The 20,132-nt window shown below is 55.2% G+C and overlaps 1 protein-coding gene across 3 annotated transcripts in view; it reads right to left on the reverse strand.

Annotated features, from left to right (window-relative positions):
• The window catches only part of TPST2 (tyrosylprotein sulfotransferase 2), a 34,532-nt gene extending 15,008 nt beyond the window's left edge, over positions 1-19,524 (reverse strand). For 2 of the 3 annotated variants that reach the window (XM_080940868.1, XM_080940866.1), the window contains exon 1: positions 19,487-19,524. The gene's annotated coding sequence lies outside the window, so the exon portion shown is untranslated. Of the gene's footprint in view, positions 1-10,560; positions 10,604-19,486 lie in introns of those variants that run through there. The other variant, XM_080940867.1, reaches the window with a different exon arrangement.
• Positions 19,525-20,132: the final 608 nt, after the last annotated feature.

The raw sequence follows: 20,132 nt of genomic DNA on the forward strand, positions 1-20,132 counted from the left end.
GATCCCGGACCACTGCAGGAAGCTGGGGGTGGAGGCTGGGCACTGGTGTGGAGTCCTGTACACCTGGCCATGACCCATCCCTGCTGACTGCAAGCAACGTGGGACATACACACACATACACATGTGCACATGCACACACACACACACACACACACACACACTTCCTCTCTGGGACACACGGCTCAGAACAGCTTCCTCGAGGTCACCCTTGTGCTAACTCCATCCACTTTTAGAACATGCTGACAAAGAAGGCACTCACAAGGTTCCTCTCTGCAACCCAGCCTGGCCCCTAATTTTAGCAATCCTCCTGCCTCAGCTTCCCAAGTGCTGACATTGTAACGTGTGCTTATGTGTGAGTCCTTACATATCCTATTTCTTCCCTGGAAAGTGAACTCAAACAGCAATATGCATCCCCAAGGGCCCGCCCTCAAACAGCGGAACAAACACAGTGGTGGTCACAGGGGTCAGCAGGCATGGTGACAGCTCCTCACATCCCTCCTGTGCCTATGGTAAGTGAGCATGTATATACTCGTGTGCACACACACTGTGCAGGGCACTGCAGAAATCATCACAAGGCATTTTATTGCCTTCAGGGAGAGGGAGTTGAGACGGTGTCTCATTCTAACCCAGGCTGACCCAGAACTCATGATGATGCCCCCTGCCTCAGTTTCCCAAGTATGGGATGACAGGTATGTAACACAGGACCTGGGTCATTTAGCCATGCCTCACTGAAGTCAACAATAAAGTGTGCAGAATCATGACAAGCTGCCTCTGCCTGAGTCCATCAAGGGGTGTCAGGTAGGTGGTGCAAGCCTGTGATCCCAGCACTCCCAGGGTCGAGGCAGGAGGATCAAAAATTGGAGGTCAGCCTGTGCTACACCGTAGTTTCTAAGTCCAGCGTGGATGACATAAAAAACCCTGCCTAAAACATGAGAGAAAAAGCTACATGACTGTCAGATGCCACGTGGTCAACATGAGGCTCTTCTGTGTCTGCCACAACACATCCTGTGTGAAGCCATGCGTGTGTGGCTGACTCAGAAGACGCCGTGTGACCCAGGGTTTGCCTTTTAGCAGGTGCTGCCTCCCAGCCCACCCTCTGAAATGCCACTTCAGTCACACACCCAGCACTCAGTGTGTGCTTCCTGTGGGCTGGCCATGGGGAATGTGACATCGGGTCTTAGGATGGTGGCAGCTTGTGTCCCAAGTTGGGCAGGCAGTTTTCTGTGACTGGCTAGTTCCTAGTGGTGGGACTCTGAGCCAGAGGGTCACATCTGGGGAGTGTTATCTGAAGGTGGCAGCTGCCTTGAGGGTGGTGCAGAGGGCAGGCTGTGGCAAGGAGGCCACCGTGAGCATCACACTGGAACATGAACTGCCCACAGGTGTCCAGACAGCGGAGCAGCAGCCCAGGCAGACGGGAGAAGACACCACACACAGGGCAGCCTAGAAGCTACACCTGATACAAGGACAGATGCACCACACAGCAAAGCAGCGGCCAGCAGCACAGGAGCCTCCTGGACAGCCCTGTGCACAGGCAGCCTCTGTAAGAGGACAGGAGAGCTGGCCCCCAGGCAGGAGCGGAGCCTGGCACTAAAACTGTGCAATCCCCACAGCTAAGGTCATGGTAGGCACCAGGAAGATGCACACACACTGACACATGGACTTCTTTTCTGTCGGAATGCACTTGCGGCTCCTGACTGAGAAGCCTGTGCTGGAGCTGGGCATGGGTAGGTATCCTTGATCTCAGCACGCTGGAGGCTGAGGCAGGAGGATCCTGCATTGGAAGCCAGCCCTCTCTGCATCTCCTCTACTCACCCTTCAAGAGTGAAATGACCTCAGAGTTGAGTCTGACCACAGGCTCTGCACCAGCATCAATGGAGTAGGAAGACAGGCAGAGGATAGAACAGTCTCGGGCAGGGATGGGGAGGAGTCGCAATGGGAGGGGGCTGCTCTGTTGCAGATCCCAGGAGCATCACTTGGCCTCTGTGAGCCTCAGTTTCTACCCCCTGCAAAATGGGTGCAGCAGTTCTCACCCATAGGGCTGAGTGGAGAATACTGGAGCAAGGCATCTGAGTCACCGCCACCGCCACACACAGGGCATGTGGCTCGCCATGGTGTTCGTAGGACACACACATGCAATACGGTTTCAGGGCACGGCATCACGGTGTTAGTAAGACCCAGTTTGATATGCTCATGGGCTGCTACTGAAGCTTCAAGAAGCCATAGCTTCAGCGTCAGCACCTGGGAGACAGAGGCAGGCAGTTCTGAGCTCCAGGCAGCCTGGTTCACACGGGGAGCTCCCCCGAGCTCTGTGAGGATGACATTTCATAGCCAATCACAGATGAGGGCCAGGAGGCTCAGAGAGGCTGAATTCCTCCACCAGAGTCAGCACTAAAGCAAGGCCCAGCCTGGGCCAGGCTCAGAGACTGCTCACTCCACTGGACCTGGGGGCACAGGTATGAACACCACCCTCAGGAACAGACAGGCTTGCCCTGAGGTGACTGCAGTCCAGCCACCGGCAAAAGTTCTGAATCTGTGGCCTTCAGTCTAGCGATGGGCAGAACAACATCCCGCAGCCCACAGTGAGGAAGAGTGGGCGCAAACCCCAGTGTACTGCTCACAGACCAGGCCACTCTCTCCTCCGCACTTCCCCCATGAGACATCCGAAGGGAGGGTGAGTTCTCCACAGCCGGCACCTGCTGAAACCTGGGGCCTAAACTGGAACCTCAGCTAACATCTACCTATTTCTACAGAGGTGGGGCTGAACCAGAGGCCTGCTGAGTGGGGTTCGTCACTGAGCCCACCCCAGTCTATGAGCCACATCTGAAAGGCACAGAGGGGCTGGCCCTGTGTCTGCAGAGTTGAGAACTCAGGCCAGAGGCTAGGAAGTGAAGATAGCACACCTCTGCTTGCTGGAGCCTTAGTCACTCAGTACCCCAGGGAGGGCTAGGCAGGTCCCTGTCTCCTTCCTCTCTGTGACTCAGAGTTGAGTGGGTGAGATTGCGTGAAACTTATTGTCCCCTTCAGATAACAGAACCACTTCATTGGAGGGAGTGCAGTGGCTGTTGGCTGCACCCTAAACACCCCAAGGAATAGCGCCCTTCATGCTACAAGCGTCCCCCAGCACACCAGGAGCAGATTCAGGTCACCCTCTGACTTGGGAGCACCCAGGTCGGGGATCTGCATCTGCCAGGAAACTGGACTGGGCTTCTCCTAGAGGCTGCACTCCTGGGAGGCGCTGCTCCCACCAGCATGCCCACCCTTGCTTGCCCATGGGGCTTGTCTGTTTTGGCCACTCTTCAGACTGCACTCTCAGCTTGCTCCTTTCCCACAAGGCCCCGGGGGCTGTGGTTCAAGAGGCCTGGGGGTTCGGGGCACAGGGAAAGCCTCTCGACAGGCTGGTATCACATGTAACTCTGCTGCAGTCCCACCGGGGGAGGGGAGGGCAGTTAGTAGAAGCAGCCTCAGTTTCCCCATCTGTACCCTGAGGCTGCCTGCCTCGGAGGCTTATCTGATGACTAACGTGTGGCAGGACCTGGTAGCCACCAACCTGCCATCACATTCAACTAGGGATGAGTTAAGTACCATACATGGACGGTACGTGTGCTGCTGCAGCTCAAGAGCTTGGCGTTCTCTGCAGGAGGCCTGCTCTCCACAGGCTTGTGTCTGCTCTCCTAACCCTCCCACTATCCTACAGAGCAGCAGCTCGTGGATGTGCTGGGGATGGTAGTGTTCACCAAGCAGGCACCAGGACCTGGGTTCGATCCCCAACACTGCATAAGGCAGGTCAAAGGTGCACACGTATGAACTGCAGCTCGTCTCAGGAGACACAAGCGAGAGGAGCCAAAGCCTGGCGTTACCCTCGGCTACACAGCGAGCTGGAGTCCAGGCTGTGTCACCAGAGATCCTGCATTATTTACATAAACAGATAGACTCCTGGGAAAGTCAAACCCATGACTTCTAGATTTGCTTCCTAGCTTTTGGATCCTGAAATACACAAGCAATGGGTAGAAAGGGTGCTCAGGGCATGCTCAAGAGAGCAGCCAAGTGCATCCCCACCATCTACACTGGGCACACAGTAGGTACTCTGGATGCTATCACTGTCCTCCCACCATCCGTGATGGGCACGCAGTAGGTACTCTGGATGCTATCACTGTCCTCCCACCATCCACACTGGGCACGCAGTAGGTACTCTGGTTGCTATCACTGTCCTCCCACCATCCGAGATGGGCACGCAGTAGGTACTCTGGATGCTATCACTGTCCTCCCACCATCCACACTGGGCACGCAGTAGGTACTCTGGATGCTATCACTGTCCTCCCACCATCTGTGATGGGCACGCAGTAGGTACTCTGGATGCTATCACTGTCCTCCCACCATCCGTGATGGGCACGCAGTAGGTACTCTGGATGCTATCACTGTCCTCCCACCATCCACACTGGGCACACAGTAGGTACTCTGGATGCTATCACTGTCCTCCCATCATCCGTGATGGGCACGCAGTAGGTACTCTGGATGCTATCACTGTCCTCCCACCATCCGTGATGGGCACGCAGTAGGTACTCTGGATGCTATCACTGTCCTCCCACCATCCACACTGGGCACACAGTAGGTACTCTGGATGCTATCACTGTCCTCTCACCATCCGTGATGGGCATGCAGTAGGTACTCTGGATGCTATCACTGTCCTCCCACCATCCACACTGGGCACACAGTAGGTACTCTGGATGCTATCACTGTCCTCCCACCATCCACACTGGGCACGCAGTAGGTACTCTGGATGCTATCACTGTCCTCCCACCATCCGTGATGGGCACGCAGTAGGTACTCTGGATGCTATCAATCACTGCTCTCCTCACTAATGTTATCACTATTATTATTCATGTGGGTCAAACATTCCTAATGTCAAAATCCAGAACTTTGAAACCTTCTGGGTTTTCATTATGGGACAAGGTCCTCTAAGTAGCCCATGATGGCCTTGTTAGACTCAGCCCTGTATACACAAAGGGGCCCAAGTATCTTGGATGCTTCTACTCTCTGCAGAAGGCCCAATGCCAACCTAGCAGACATATGAGGGCAAATTTAGGCTCGAGTACTGGGGAGACACAGTGAGTCAGGTGGGGTGAAGCAACATGGGGCACCTGCCTGCCAAGGTCCTTCTTGGACCCCCAGGACTGCTGGGTAGGAAGTATAGCACAGCTCCCACAGGCAACACCCCAGCACCTGCTGCATGCCCCGTTCCTGGGTGCCAAGCAGTGAGGCTGGACACCCATGAGAGAATTGTTCTCCCTCTCTGAGCGCCGTCTACACAAAAGGATCTTCAATGCTTCAAACCATGGAGGCTGACGGAACACTCTCAGCACTAAAACAGTGGCTCCCCTGACTGGCGCTCCCGCCATCGACCTGAACCCTGGGTCTAGCAGCACCCACAGGGTGTGTACCTTCGCAGAGTGTTGGTCTGGAGGCCTGTCCTGCAATACTCTTTATTGTAAAGCAAACTCAGCAGCAAGGTCACAAGAATCCCTATGCATGCTGAGAGTAGGACCCAGGTGTGGTAGCACGTGTCTGAAATCTCCCCTCTTTTCAAAGACATACGGGGAGCTGTGAGGCACCCCACGCTGGCTCTTCCCATCTGGAACTAGTGACCGGGCTGCTCTCCTGCCAGCCACCACACGTTTGTACCTCTGGATGCTGTCATCACACCCTAAGGGGTGATTTTCCCTCTTCAGACAGATGACAGTGTCTGAGGACAGCTCTTGTCACAACCGGGGTTCAGGAGGAGGAGGAAGTCATGGAGCTCTCAAACGTCCTCTACCAATGAGCCCCAACCCCAAGAAATCACTTGGAGCCAAACAGTGACCGAAGAGGTTCAGGCTTCAAACTGTTTACAGGCAACAGAAAAGCAAGGTCTTGCTGTACTGCTTGTCAACCCCACGGTCTGGTGCACACCACTAGGACACCTGCTGCAGGCCAGGTCCTGCTCCGAGAGCAAGCTGCCTGTGAGAAGTAGCACACGTGGAGGGGACAGGACACGGACCCACAGTGCTTCTCAACTGTTCCCACGTCCTTGCAGGGACACACCATTCACTGGGTCAAGGCCATCCTGGAGGACACTGAAGCGCCCTCTGTCTTTGTTGCACAACCCACCCATTACAAGGACGTTTTCCTGTGCCTGTGTGGCAGGTGCCCCAGGGAGTTGCTGGACAGAAGCAAAGGCTGGGGTACCGGGGGCCTCACTGAGAGGACCTGGAGCTATGCCCCACATATCTGCACAACAGAAGCCCTGCTGGCTCCACACAGAGGATCACCTGCTACTGCACAGATGCTGAAGGCACCTGGCTGTCCCACCATAGCCCGTCTGTTAGCACCAACCTTGGACTGCCTGGCTCTGACATCTTCACCAAGCTGGCAAGTCCCCCCATTTGCCAGATGTGGCAATTTAGGGTGAAAGAAGCTGTCTGAACAAGCCGCTGGGGGCCAGTTACCTCCAAGTCCCCTGTTATCTACGGCTTCTGATCTAGCCCCAGAAGGTCCCCTAGGCAGCCTGCTGGCCTGAGGTTACTCTGGCTTTTAGAGTTTCTAAGAACATGAAATCATGGAAACTCAGCAAATGACAGGGTGTTCCTGAGGGAGGGGACAGCCTCTGGGCCGGGCATCTGGGTGGCAGTGGCCAGAATGCCCTGTGTCCGTCTGATCATACCCGGTCATGCAGGACGGGGAACCAGCTGGGCACAGAGCAAGTCTGCCTCCCCTGCTCCATAACTGACACAGGATGGTGTGTGGGTGACACAGGATGGTTGGGGGGCAGGGGAGGAAAGACACAGGTGGCACCGCCTGGGATCCCAGCTAGGCTTTACTGCACGGTACAGCCTCAGTTTCCTCTAGTGGAGGATGGACACTCAGGGCCAGTGTGGCAATACCTCACTACTTAAAACAGCTGGACAACATCGAGTGAGCTCTGCTACACCTCAGCTCAACAGACGGGGAAACTGAGGCTCTCAGAGGCGAATGCAGAGAATACAGGGGTGAGGTAGGGCTTCAGCCCATAAAGCCAGCATTCCAGCTCAGCTTTCTGCCCATGTAGCTGTGAGACCCTGGGCAAGCTGCAGCACCTCTCTGTGCTGCAATAACCCTAGAAGCAACATGGGATAGAACCCAGAGGTCAGAGCAGAGGACAGAGAACACCTTCACCGAAGCGCAAAGGATCTCAATGTTCCTGAGGAGTACGCACAATGGGGTGAAGTCAGGATAAGCTTGCCACCTGTGTGAGGTCACACAACAGACGAATCCTGGAAAATGCGGCTAGGCTGGGAGGGAGGGAGGTGGAGAGGGTGAGTATGGGGTTGGGGGTATCAGACCCCACACAGCCATGCTGTCTGCACCTTTCCAGAGCATTCCACCGTCTTTCTGTGATTCAACAGTGCCATGCAGAAACATGTAAGGCACACACTAAACTCCCAGCTTTCTGGGACACTAAAGACATAAGTTTTACCTAAGATATACAAAACACATCATTAACAACCAACAGTCTCTATTGAACTGGTTCTCTCTCTCTCTCCTCTCTCTCTCTCTCTCTCTCTCTCTCTCTCTCTCTCTCTCTCTCTCTCTCCCTCCCCTCCCTCTCTCCCCCCCCTTCCTTCCATTAAGATGAGGTAACCATAGCCCTGGTAGGTCTGTGACTCAGCCTCCTCCTCGGCCTCCTGAATGCTGGCATTATAGGTGCCTGGCACCATACTTGGCTGGGGTCGACTTTTCCAATTTAAGTACAAAAGTCTTTGCATCTGGGGCCCACCTTGCACCGCCAGCCTTAACAATGAGACTGACTTCAGGCAAAACGCCTGAGTTTGTGCTCGGAGGTCGGAAGACTTACAGTTGAGGACCACCTGATGCCTCAAAGGTTCCACAAACACCAAGCTCTCTGAGAGGGACATAGTGGGCTCACTCATAGCCTTGTGATCCTCCTGCCTCAGTCTCTGGAGCATCCGGAAATACTGCCTTGCCCCTCTAGGCTTGGCACATCAATGACTCGAAAGCTCGAAACTCCCATTTCCTCCTCTTACTGATCAGGTGATGCCCAGTACGAAGGGAATCGTGACACATCATACAAGTGATATATGTCCAGGACATACAGTCAGTGAAATCGGCCAGGCAGAGGAGACCTGACAGACAGGCTGAGGCGGCAAAGGTTGTCAAAACTGGCAGCTGATCAAGACACCCAGGACTTAGTATTTCCCATCAGGGAAATGGGCTAAGGGTACCGCGGGATCTCTGTGTCTGAGGACAATGACAACACCAGCAACAGCAAGTGTAGACAAACACGAACGAAGCTCTCTGGCTCCATGGTGTGCGGGTGACTGACGCCTGCTCATCTGGCTGTGCTACCCATGGGACTGGCACTGACTCACACTCCATAAACCAGCTGCAGGCCACCGGCCTGTGGGAAATCTGCAGTATTACAGACCCACACACTGGTGTGACCCCCCACGCCACCCAGAGCTGTCCCTGGTAAAGGATGCGGCCACCAGAACTGGATCAAGCCAGTCCCCAAAAGGTGCACTACAGAGTGCTCCCAGCAGGCTCTGCTGGGAACCTGGGTGCCTGTCTCCTGGGTGCCTGTCTCCTGGGTGCCTGTCTCCTATGGGAGGAACAAACACAGATCAATAAACACGGCTCAATCGGCCACAAGGAATACACCAGATGGTCACATGATTAGACCAGACCATGGCAGTGGGCTTTACACAACAGAAAACCAACACAAGCAAGTCAGAAATTCAAGGTGCCCTAAGTGCCCAGGGGTCACAGGCAGCCTTCTAGCCACCACGGAGGGACACAAGGCTCTGGTTCTCTCTCAGTATTCAAGCCCCTTTGCCCACTGAGCCATCTCACTGCCTTCCTAGGAGTTTCCTGATCATTCTTCTGTATCTGCGTCCTGTGGGGAACATGGAGGTCCTTAAGCCAGCTCTGTGAGGGGAGGAGAGACCCCCCAACACATCTCTGCGTCCTCCCCTCACAGAGCTGGTTTAAGAACTCCATGTTGCCTGTCTGGGCCTCTGAACCTTTCTAGATGGTCTCACCCCACACCCTGTCAGAGCCCACAATCCTCCAAACCCAGAAAAAGTGCCTCCATTACAGCCAATCCATAATCCTTTACCCACCAACAGGGCCTGGGCTCCGAGCTCCTCCATTCCTATCCCAGTTGCTATGTGGGAGCAAACTGGAATCCAGGCACAACACCCCACCCAAGTACCTACTTCCTGTGTTCCCGCCTGTTCCTTAGATCCCACCCTCTTCCCTCCACTAGCCCTTCACTGACTCTGAAGTTCCCGCCGCAGATCCACTCACTACCAAAGACCTGACCTCCAGCCCGACTGAGCAATCAACCCTCTGCCAGGCAGAGGGCACCATGCACTCTCTCCTGAGCACAGTCCTCAGAGGTTCTCAGGCTGGTAAGGGCAAGACCTCCTAGAGGCAGCAGCCACAGAGGCAGGGGGAAGCCAACCCAGGAGACAGGGCAACAAGGTAACAACAGGGAGCCTGGAGGTCAGGCTCCTGGATCCAACAGTGCCTGAAGCCATGCAATTTCCGGGGTTATCTGGAGCTAACGCTGTCTCTGCTGAGTCCCAGTTGTCTACGTGCAACCCAGTTATCTCCCCCGAAGTTTCATGAAGCTTCACCTTCAAGGAGCCCACGTTAAGCTGATCCCCAACACCAGCTCTTACTTTCCTGACAAATGCCCTGGCCCTGTCTTCCTGAGTCTCCTGGGCTAAGGGCTGGATAAGGCCTCTGGCCCCTCCCTCTCCATTTCTGCACTTGATACAGATCGAAGCATGCCCCCAGAGGCTCATCCATGTGTTTGAGGTCACGTCACTGACTCGCAGGCCCTTACACACCAGGGAATTAGGGAAAGGAGATTTGTGAGGAAACTTCCTGTTTGCTTTCATGTCCCTGGGCCTCTGTCTTCCCATCTGTGAAACGGGAGATCTTCACCTTACCACAGGGCAAAAGCCTCGCACACAGCAGTTGTCCCAGCATATCCTCAGTATGGACATCCACCTTCCCCAAGCCCAGAGCGGCAGAAAAGGCCTGGCCAGTGGTACCCCCGAGGGGCTTCACTGTGGGTGGACACAATTCCTTGGGGCATTCGGGAACTTCTGGGGACGTGGCTGTGTCCTGGCTGAGACAGGCAAGCCAGCAGCAAAGCTGCAGAGCTGTGACTGGGGAAAGCATTACCCAAGAGGGGATTCCATGAAGGGAGAGGGGGGAGAGGGAGGGAGGGGGAGAGGGAGGGAGGGGGGAGAGGGAGGGAGGGAGAGAGGGGGGGAGGGGGGAGAGGAGGGAGGGAGGGAGGGGGGAGAGGGAGGGAGGGGGGAGAGAGAGAGAGCTCTCGCAGAGCACCCAGATACAGCTATGCCTGAAAATGGGTTGTACTTTCCTTTTCCCACCGTGCACTATGCCCCCCCTTTCACCTCATGATTCTGCATCAGGATCCCTCTAATCACAGCATGATTCCGGCAACAGACACATAACAGACCTCCTGACCTCAGCATTCACACCCATACGTACCGAAGCCAGACGTGATCTTTAGACAAGGAGGCTTGCACATGACTAAGCCACCTCTATTTCCCGTCTTCTGTGGAGGCTGCAGGTGAGGGCTGGGGTCGGCTCATCTCTCTTAGGAGGTGCCCCTGCACTCTACACAGGAAGCGAACTCTGGAGTGTATTTACAGGAAGCTCCCGGGTTACTTGCTACATTTTACCTTGACCATCCCCAACTAACTTCTCCTTACCCGCTTCCCACGGGGTGTGGCTTCAAGTTCACACTTCACTGTTGTAAGGGTCTCCAGTGACCCTGGATAAGAAGTGGACAGGCTGGACAAGAACCAGCGCAGGGCGACACTTCTGCTGTATGAAATGGTTCCAACCTCTGAGCACAGTGATGTATACCTAAAATTCCCTGTATGCAAAGGCTGAGGCAAGAGGTTCAGGAGTTCAAGACCAGCCTGGGCTACGTAGCAAAAATGAGGCTGACCTGGGCCACGACACACACACACCAGACTCAGTTCTGAGACGGCACCTAGTGGGTGGGGCCATTTCCTCCCTCTTTAGCTCCCTCTCAGGAAGACAGTCGGGCCCTCCTCCCCTGTTCCTAGACAACACAACAGAGATAAGTTTAGAAGGCCTTACGTGCCTAAACCGGTCAGAGCAAGAGCACTTAACTAAGCCCCAGGAGGTGTAGGGTATATCTGGAGTGGGTGAGGGGTCTCCTAAGGGCTGAGGCTCTGAGGAGTCTATGGGAAAGCACTGACCATTTCCAGGCGGTCAAATGCCACCAGGCAGGGTCCCTTAGCATTGCTAAGCCTCAGCCTCCTGGCCTATAGAATGGGAGAAGAATCCAATCCTTGGGAACCATGAGACCATGATCCATAATCGTCACATAAGCAGCCCCACTCAGAGCCCCCTCTTCCCAGCTGCCTGTGGGTTGAGAGGTTCCAATGCCGCTAAGCATCCAGAAAAGGCAAAATGACTGTTCAGGGTACCCCCGGTGAGAGCCCGGCAGGCCAGAGGACTCAAGAGTTAGAGACAGACCCAGCCACTGTGTGCTCCACAGCCTTTCTCCTGGATGCTCCTGTCCTCACAGAAAGGTACAGACTCAGATCCCAGAGAAAAATGAGAAGACAGTAGGTGAGGACGGCTGTCCCTTGCTCTGGAATGTGCAGCATCACCACACCCACCCTGCAGGTGGGACAGTGTTGCCAAAGCTTCCCTTAGACAAGCAGCTGTGCATCCTTTGAGTCCTGGACAGGGGCAGGGGATCCTTCTTGGACAGCACACCAAGGAACAACCTAAGGGTGACGTCCCCAGCAACCTTCACTGTGTTGGTGAGGGCTGGAAAAGTCAGATAAGAAGGCAGCGGGCAAAATGGAGAGGAAGAACAGGAATCATCTGGTAAGTCAGGGCAGGTGCCAAGACAGCAGAGGCCTCTGTAGAGGACACAGTGGGGGCAGCAAGGCACAGCTGGGCCCCATAGGAGCCTTCAGGACCAGAGTGCATCTCACAGAGGAACAACCCATGAGAAAAGGTTTAGCAGGAAGAGGTTGAGGGGCTGGGGTCTTCCATGGGTGTTCCAGTGCCTGCAGTGGCCCCGTCCCCAGCAGTACCAGTGCAGCTCTTGGACACTTGCTGGGAGTGAAGCCGGGGGTTAACTCCCTGCTGAGCCAAGGTCTGGCTGCAGAGAGCAAGCTCAGACAGAGGGAGCATGTGCTCTCCCAGCAGCTGTACCAGGGTTCCAGCAGGGAATGTGTGGCCCGGATCCCTAGGTGTGTGTATTGGTGGGGTTTGTGGGTCTCTGCCTCCCAGGAGCGCTTTCCACTGGACAGCCTGGCAGGTCTCCCTCCCACCCATCAGATGACCTTTGATACCCTACCCTCACCAAAAAGGAGGGAGAGGAAGAGGAGCTGCTGCTGCCACCACCACCATAGGCCTACTGTGTGCCTGAGAGAAGAGGCGACACTGTGGCATCATAGAATGGGGTAAAAGAAGCACCTACTGTGTGTGGGTGTCAGGGATCCCGGGGATTAGAAATCCACCTTCTGAGTACTGGAGCCTATCAGGCCAGTGTAGCCTTCCCCTCCCTCACCGTCCCTATCAAGGCCAACTGGGGTTTCCTCTTCCTCCCACAACCCTGGGGCAGGAAAGGAAGGGACCTGGAGAGCAGCCACATCAACATCCCCCCATAGCTCCAAGAGAAGGGTCTGAACGGAACTGACGGTAGATTTCACCCAGTGTCAAAGGAAGTGGGAAAGGGTAAGGCCTGTGTGTGGGGGAGGGGGAGGGGGAGAAGCAGCCAGGGACCAGCCACAGTCAGGCAGGGCAGGAGACAGAGTGATGAGAGCTGGGGAGACAGATGAAGAAGACACACAATAGTGGGGGGCAGACACTGAGATGAAGGGGCAGAGGCAGATGGGCAAGATGGAGACCAAGAGAGACTGGTAAACGGCGGGCACAGGTAGAGATGGGGGAGGGCCGGGGAGACGGCTCAGCGGACAAGGTGCTTGTTGTGCAAGCCTATGGACCTGGGTTTAAATCCCCAAGTCCCACATCAAAGCCGAGGCAGAAGCATGACACCTAAAATGCAGCATTGCAGTGGGGGGGTGACAGAAATGTCCCCTGGCAGTTGCTACTGGGAGTGGTGAGAGACTTTCTCCTAAACTAAGATGCAGAACACAGGACCCGAGGTCCCACTGAGGCGTCCTGAGTGTGCACGCACACACATGCACACACATGGAGGACACAGAATGGGTAAAGACACTCGTTCTGAAAAGGAAGGCTCTGGGTAGGCAGCAGCGGGTTCCTCAGCCTGGTGCCCACAGGGGAGCGGAGGGGACTGGAGAAAGGGAGTTGTCACAGACAGAACTTCACAGGGCACAGAGCCCCAGCACCAGTGGTGGTCCTCAAGGCCCGTGCTACAGAGGGCTATCTCATCACTGGCTACATTCAGAACCTACTACTCTTGGTTCCTTATTTATGAAGCAATTCAAGTCTTTTAAAAACGGGTTCCTTCCTCCTCTGCTCACTTCCTGATACCCTGAGACCTGGCACAATCCAGCCTGGTACTTGAGGCTTTCCTGTGACTTAACTCAAAATGCCTCTGATTTTAAAGCACATGTCTGACCCTTGACCCCACCACCTGATGCTCCCACAAACAAAGCGGGTTCTGCACACACACCAGGCCACAGGTCTCGCCTGCCAGCTCTTACAGGTGTGGCTCTCTCCCGCTGGAAAACCTGCCCTTCTTCCACCAGGCCAACTCCTTCTCCAGGATGCCTCCTTGACCACTCCAACTCTGTTCCACACCTCCTAAGAGCCTGGCTCCCTGGTGGCTTTGGGGTGGCCTTGCCACTTCCCCACTGCACCCCCATCTCAGCCCCGCATCCTTTCATCACAGCCCCAAACTCCCACTGTGGCCTGCACACATCTGTAATCTGTTAAGGAGAAGGGACAAAGGTCCCCTACTTGCCTCAGACAGAGGGTGACTGTAGCAACCCTGGGCTCTGCGACAGCATGCCAGCCTGACCAACCAAGCCACCTCAAACCACACAACCTGCTTCAACCTGGCTCCTCCCAGGGACTCCAGCCTGTACCCAGTATAAAGAAGGAGCCCACAGCACTACCCGAGATGGAGCTGACCCAAGGGGAATCAGCATTAAGAGCTAAGGGCAGAAGGCACACCCACAAGATCGTCATCTCTAGGATTTACAGAACAAGGGCTGGCCAACTTTCCAAAGACTGCTGCAAGAGGCTGAGGTCCCACGCCACTCCTGACTACTCCAGGGCCCCTGACATTCCCTCAGACACACCGCGCTTTCCCTGTACACACATCTGTGATAGGGTCTGGTGAATAAAAAGGGTCCAGCAGGAGAATACCAAGTCTGTGCTTCGGGGAAATGACTGAGTAAAGTCAGGTTACTTAAGCCTTATGAAATACTGACCACGTCCGTCCCAGCAGAAAGGGAGTAACCTATGGGCAGGCAGCACACACACTGTGGATCTGCCCTGTGGAAACCAGCCAAGCCCGTCTGCAGGGCAAGTTTCTGTCATACGACATCCTGTTTCTAGAAATTCCAACTTAATATTCCCAGCCCACTGATGACAGCGTAATTGGAAATCGGGAAGAAAACACAGGAGAACTCCTGTACACAGCTGTGATGAAGTGAGCCTGGTGTGGCCTAGTATGACTCCACTCCCAGAACACGGTGTGGAGCAGGACCCACTGACTGTTTCAAACATGCTCTTTAGAAAGCAGCGTGACACGGTGAAACCTAGGGCACAGTGACGTTAAGCACCCAACTTCCCAGGTCCCTAGAACAAGGGGCCCTCGCTGCTTTTGGATTTGGTAGCAGCCTCTTCTAGGGAGCCTGCAATGTGCCCTCACGGCAGACACAGTCACAGACACGCTGCCAGCCTCAGAGTTTGGGAAATACGAGGTATGTCCTACTGAGGACAGAGCCAGGGTAGAGGATGCTGTCCCCATAGCCAGTGGCTCAGACTCACGCATCTCAGAACCTGCTGTTCACCTGCTGAGACGTAACTGGGCCGTCACTGGCCTCTGCTGTTTCATACCAGCTTAGGCCAGATTTGAACCTGTTGAGAAGGTTCTCTGTGACTTTGGGATTGTGAGATGGGGCAGACATGTGGGGAGTATGTGAGAGCAGCAGGGCCCAGATGAGTCTGAAGAACATCAAGGAAGATAAAACAGATGCTGAGCAATTGGGGTGGGCCTCCCTCAAAACCCTGCTGACTTTCTACACCAGGCCAGACTCCTGGGGCCCAGGTGGGGACCACAGGGACCAGAACAGCCCAAAACAGAGCCTCGAACTCAGACTGGAACGGTCAGTTCAATTAAAACCAGAAAAGCAGCCAGGCCAGTGACACAGACCTGTTGTCCTACCACCGAGGGGCCTTAAGCAAGGGGATTGAAAGTTCAAAGCCAGCCTAGGCTAGAGAGAGAGTTCTAGCCCAGCCAAGGCAACTTAGTAAGACCTCATCTCGAAACAAACCATAACAAGTAGACTTCTGCTGTAGTTCAAAGGGAGACATCCTGCCTGGTAGGATCCTAGGTTCAATTCCCCAGACTGCAAACAAAGCCAACTGGCCAACCTAGAAAAGCCACATTGCCAGGGAGCTAAACAAAACCCTCAGGCAGTAAACCCCTCCTTTAGCAGGGAGAACAGGCCCAGAGGGGGAAGCGCCTTGCCCAATGTCACAGCCTTACTAGCCTCCAGGACTTCACAAGGCGAGAGCCCTGTGTCCATCCACCCCGCCACTCAGGAGGAAGTGAGACAGGCAGATACATCTGTGCACATGAGTGGCTGATACTTGTAACCGCTGAGCCCAGGGGCTCACATGCCAGGCCTTACCAAAGGGAAATGAGACAGGAAGGTTGGTAAACTATGAGGTCAGCCTTGGCCTCAAATCTGCCTCCAACCTGGCAGCTGGATGACCCTGCAGACCCTACAGCAGCAGCCACTGGGGCCTCTGTGATCTGTGGCTCCGCTGCCGGGAGAACCCAGTTAAGGGCTGTAAGCATCTAGGCCAATGGCGGGCACTCAGCGGGCCCTGTAGGTTCAGCAAGGTTTGTAATCACTGAGGTTTGCAAAGGGCAGACTCTGGACTCTTGATGATGTCATTCCTTCCTATCCCCAGGAGGTAGCAGCCACTTGTACAGACTCAGCAAGGGGGTGTGAGCAGCAATAGCCCCGGGCCTGCCTTCCAAGTACAGGGATAATACTAATGCAGGTGGTGCCAGCTCTCTGACCTTGCCATCTTTCTGCCACAAACCAGCCTGGCAACTGTGAGCACCCACTTGGCAGCCGGGCCGCCAGCTGCCATCTCCCCTTGTCCTCCACTGTGATTTCTGGGGTTTGGCCCAGCCCTCCAGCTATTTCAAATGACTCATGCCCACAATTCCTCCTCAGCCCGCAGCTCGGGATGGGGGAGAGGGGTATGTCTGTGGTATGTCTGCCGCTGGGCCAGCGCCTCAAGGCAGCAATACATGGTGGTACCAGGCAAGTACAGACTTCTGCTCAGGGGAACTTCTGCGAGGTCACTTAGCAAGCCAAAGCCACCCACACCATACCTGAGCGCTCAAAAAGATACACTACGAAGCCACACGACCCACAGTCTAGCTACAAATGCACCCACAATGCCCCCGGTGGCTTTCAGGAGCTCAAGACACCACCATATTGAGCTCTGAGAATGTCCTTTCCCCAGCAGGGACACAAGGCCCAGAAAGCTCCCTTTCTTTCTAGACTGCTTTCTTCATCAAGGAACTTGTGATGGTAGAGCTATACCCAGTGTCCAGGTCTCTGCTTGTCCCCCCCCCCCCACTTTTGTCACCAGCCTTAGCCAGGTGACACCATGCTGGAGCTGGGGACCAGGCCCTGCAGGGCAATGCTATTTTAAACCCTGTAACAGGTAGCTACCAGAAGCCTGAACTGATGTTCAGATATCAGATTCCCTTCAAGAATGTAGCTCAAGGCTAAGGAAATAGTTCACTGGGTAAGAGTTCACAATAGTCTCGCCTCTGGAACAGAGACTGGGTCTCCAGCATACCTGGAAAAGGCTGGGTGTGGTGATACACAGCTTTGGCTCCAACAGTAAGGAGGAAGGTTGGATATCTGTCGGATCCAGGCCAGCCAAGTCTACATAGTATGTATGACCTTGTTTCAAATAAATGAATGAAGGAAGGAAGAAAGGAAGGGAGGAAGGAAGGGAGGAAGGAAGGAAGGGAGGAAGGAAGGGAGGGAGGAAGGAAGGAAGGAAGGAAAGCAGGCAGACAGGCAGGCAGACAGGCAGGCAGGCAGACAGGCAGGCAGCAGGCAGACAGGCAGGCAGGCAGCAGGCAGGCAGCAGGCAGACAGGCAGGCAGGCAGGCAGCAGGCAGGCTGGCAGGCTGGCTGGGCTCAACAGCATGCGCCTGCAATCCCAGAGTTGGAGTTATATATAAATTGGGAGAGTCCCAGTGGCAAGTTCTGGGTAAAGTGAGAGACTGGGCTTCAAAAAACAAGATGGAGATCGACAGAGAAAAACATCCTACATCAACCACCAGCCTCCCCAGACCCTACATGTGCATGGACACACACCACCCACAATAATTACAGAAGGAGTTCTATGGCAGTGGGCTCTCCCAGCATGCTGGAAGCCCTGGGTTCCATCCCAGCCCCGAATACAGACGGTGTCATGATGCACACCTGTACAGCACCCAGGAAGTGGAGGCAGGAGGGTCAGAAGGGTCATCTTAAGTTCCACAGTGAAGTGAAGGTAGCCCAGACCCTGTCTCAATACACACATGCTTGAGTGTGCCCACACACATGCCCCTCTGCCTCCTGTTCTGTGGGAAGCACCCTGAATGTCTCTTCTGTAACCTCACCTCACCCAGCACAGGAAGAGGGTGGGCAGGTCCAGGCCCCAACACCAGTAGATACAGAGGCTGTCAACCACAAATCTGCTCACCCACAGCTCCTTCCCTACTCAAGGTCCCAGGAACCGCCCAGATGACACGCAGGGAACTCCTCCATGCATCAACGAACTAGGAAATCATTTAAAACAAACGCATTGAAGCCAGGAGGGCTCTGACTGCTTCAGAAGAGGCTAAACATATTCAGGATAATGGGAACACTCACGCTAGGCAGGCGGCACAAGCCTCTTATTCCAGCACTCCAGAGCTGAAACCAGAGAGTCTGGAGTTCAAGGTCAGCTTGGACGGCACGAGACCTGGTCACCAACATCATCACAACCATCACACACCATAGGCAGTAAAGTAGTAAGGCACTTTGGGAGTTTGGCAGCTCCTCAATAGCTTTAGTGGGATCCTATAGCCCAAGGACCCCAGTCCTAGGTTAAGTACTTAGGCAGAACTGAAAACATACATATGCCAAGAAATGCAGGTGTGTGGTTTTCCCAGCAGCAATACTAATCACAGCTATAGAGGAACCTCGAGCGCGCGCGCACACACACACACACACACACACACACACACACACACGGTATATTCACACTAGGAAATGCTATGCACATGAGAAACCACACACAGAACTATCCAGAGCAGAGAAATTCATAGACAGATAGGAAGTGTATGTAGGTGAGAGTGGTCCGGACCTGGGGAAGAGGTTTGGGAGTTGAGGGTTAGACTGCTGCTTTGGTGGGGCATGTACAAATGTTCTAAAAGTAGACAATGGGGACCAGTGAGCATCCTAAAACCCTAAAGTTTACTTCCTAAGGGTGAGTTGTGTGGTTAGTGGACTAGACCTTCAGAAAAACTGTTACAAAACCCTTAGATACGGTTTTTAAAACAAGATATGGTAAATGGATAAGCCCGAGAAGAGACGAGGCGGGTTCAGCAGTTCAGCAATAACTTAGCAGCTTCTTTAGGGTAACGAAACAAACCCAGTTCTGCACGCCCGGAAGCAGAGGCTGGAGAAAGGGCATGTCCCCAATCCTAAGCCCAAGCCTCCCCACCTCGATCTGCCCCAAAGCAGAAGCTGGGCCTAACTAACCATCGAGCAACCCTGCTAGGATGAAAGAAACAAGGGAGGGCGAGGAACAGTGTGGACACCGGGAGAAGTGGGTACAGGGGCAGCCACCTCTGGGGTGGGGGTGAGGGTCACACCCGCGCCACGGAGCCCCGCGGGAGAGTTTCTGTTCCGTCCTGGCTGCGAGTCCCAGCGGCCGGGCACGTGACCGCCCAGGCCTCAGTTTCCCCACGTGTGAAGCAGGAAGCGGGCAAGCGGGGCAGAGCGAGAGGGTCTACGCGTTCTAAGAACCACCGTGGGCCGCGACCTCCGCAAGTTAACTTCCCCGCGGCGCCGCGCGGGTGGGGCTCCAGGCCACGCGCGTCCTCCCGCGGCGTCCAGGCCTATCCACGCCGCCCACCGTCCCGACCGCGCCACGCAGCCCTGACCCCGTACTGGCCGAGGCCGCCGCCACCTACCGTGCCCAAATCGGCGCCCGCGCAGACTCAGGCTCCCTGCCGGCCGCCAGGGAGGCGCCGCGAGGGGCGGGGCCGCGTGTCGTGACGCAAGGGGAGGAGCCACTTGTGATTACGCCCCTGTCGCCTATTGCTTGACCACGCCCCCGACCGCCCATCGCTTGAGTCGCGCGGGAGAACTCCAGACTTGCCCGGCGGCCTGGGGGCGGGATCTAGATTGGCCCTGCCCCCAAGCACAGTCTCGGTTACGCCCCCTCCAGTAGCTTCCCCTCTAGCTTGGGAGGGCGGCGCACCGTGACGCAGGGGGTGTGGCCGAGAGAGCCCGCCCCTTCCCGAGTTGCCCCGCCCTTTTCTCCTCCCCGGGGGCGGAGCTCCTGCCGCTAAGGGCTTGCTGCTTTGGCTCCTTTAACTACTCAAGGCGTTCCTCCTCTGTACAGCGCCCACGAGGGTGCAGCCACCAGGCCGGCGTTCAGGCGCGGGCGGGCTGGCTGTTCCTCAGCCAGGGGTGTGCACTGTAGGTACGGGACTGCGCGTCAGAAAGGAGCCAGCCTATAGTGTGCAGAACAGAGTGCAGGCTAGCCTCTCACTATGTCCTCTACGTTTACACCGCGTGTGTGTATGTGTGTGTGTGTGTGTGTGTGTGTGTGTT

Source organism: Micromys minutus (assembly GCF_963924665.1).
Source record: "Micromys minutus genome assembly, chromosome: 29".
In the NCBI taxonomy this organism is placed as follows: domain Eukaryota; kingdom Metazoa; phylum Chordata; class Mammalia; order Rodentia; family Muridae; genus Micromys; species Micromys minutus.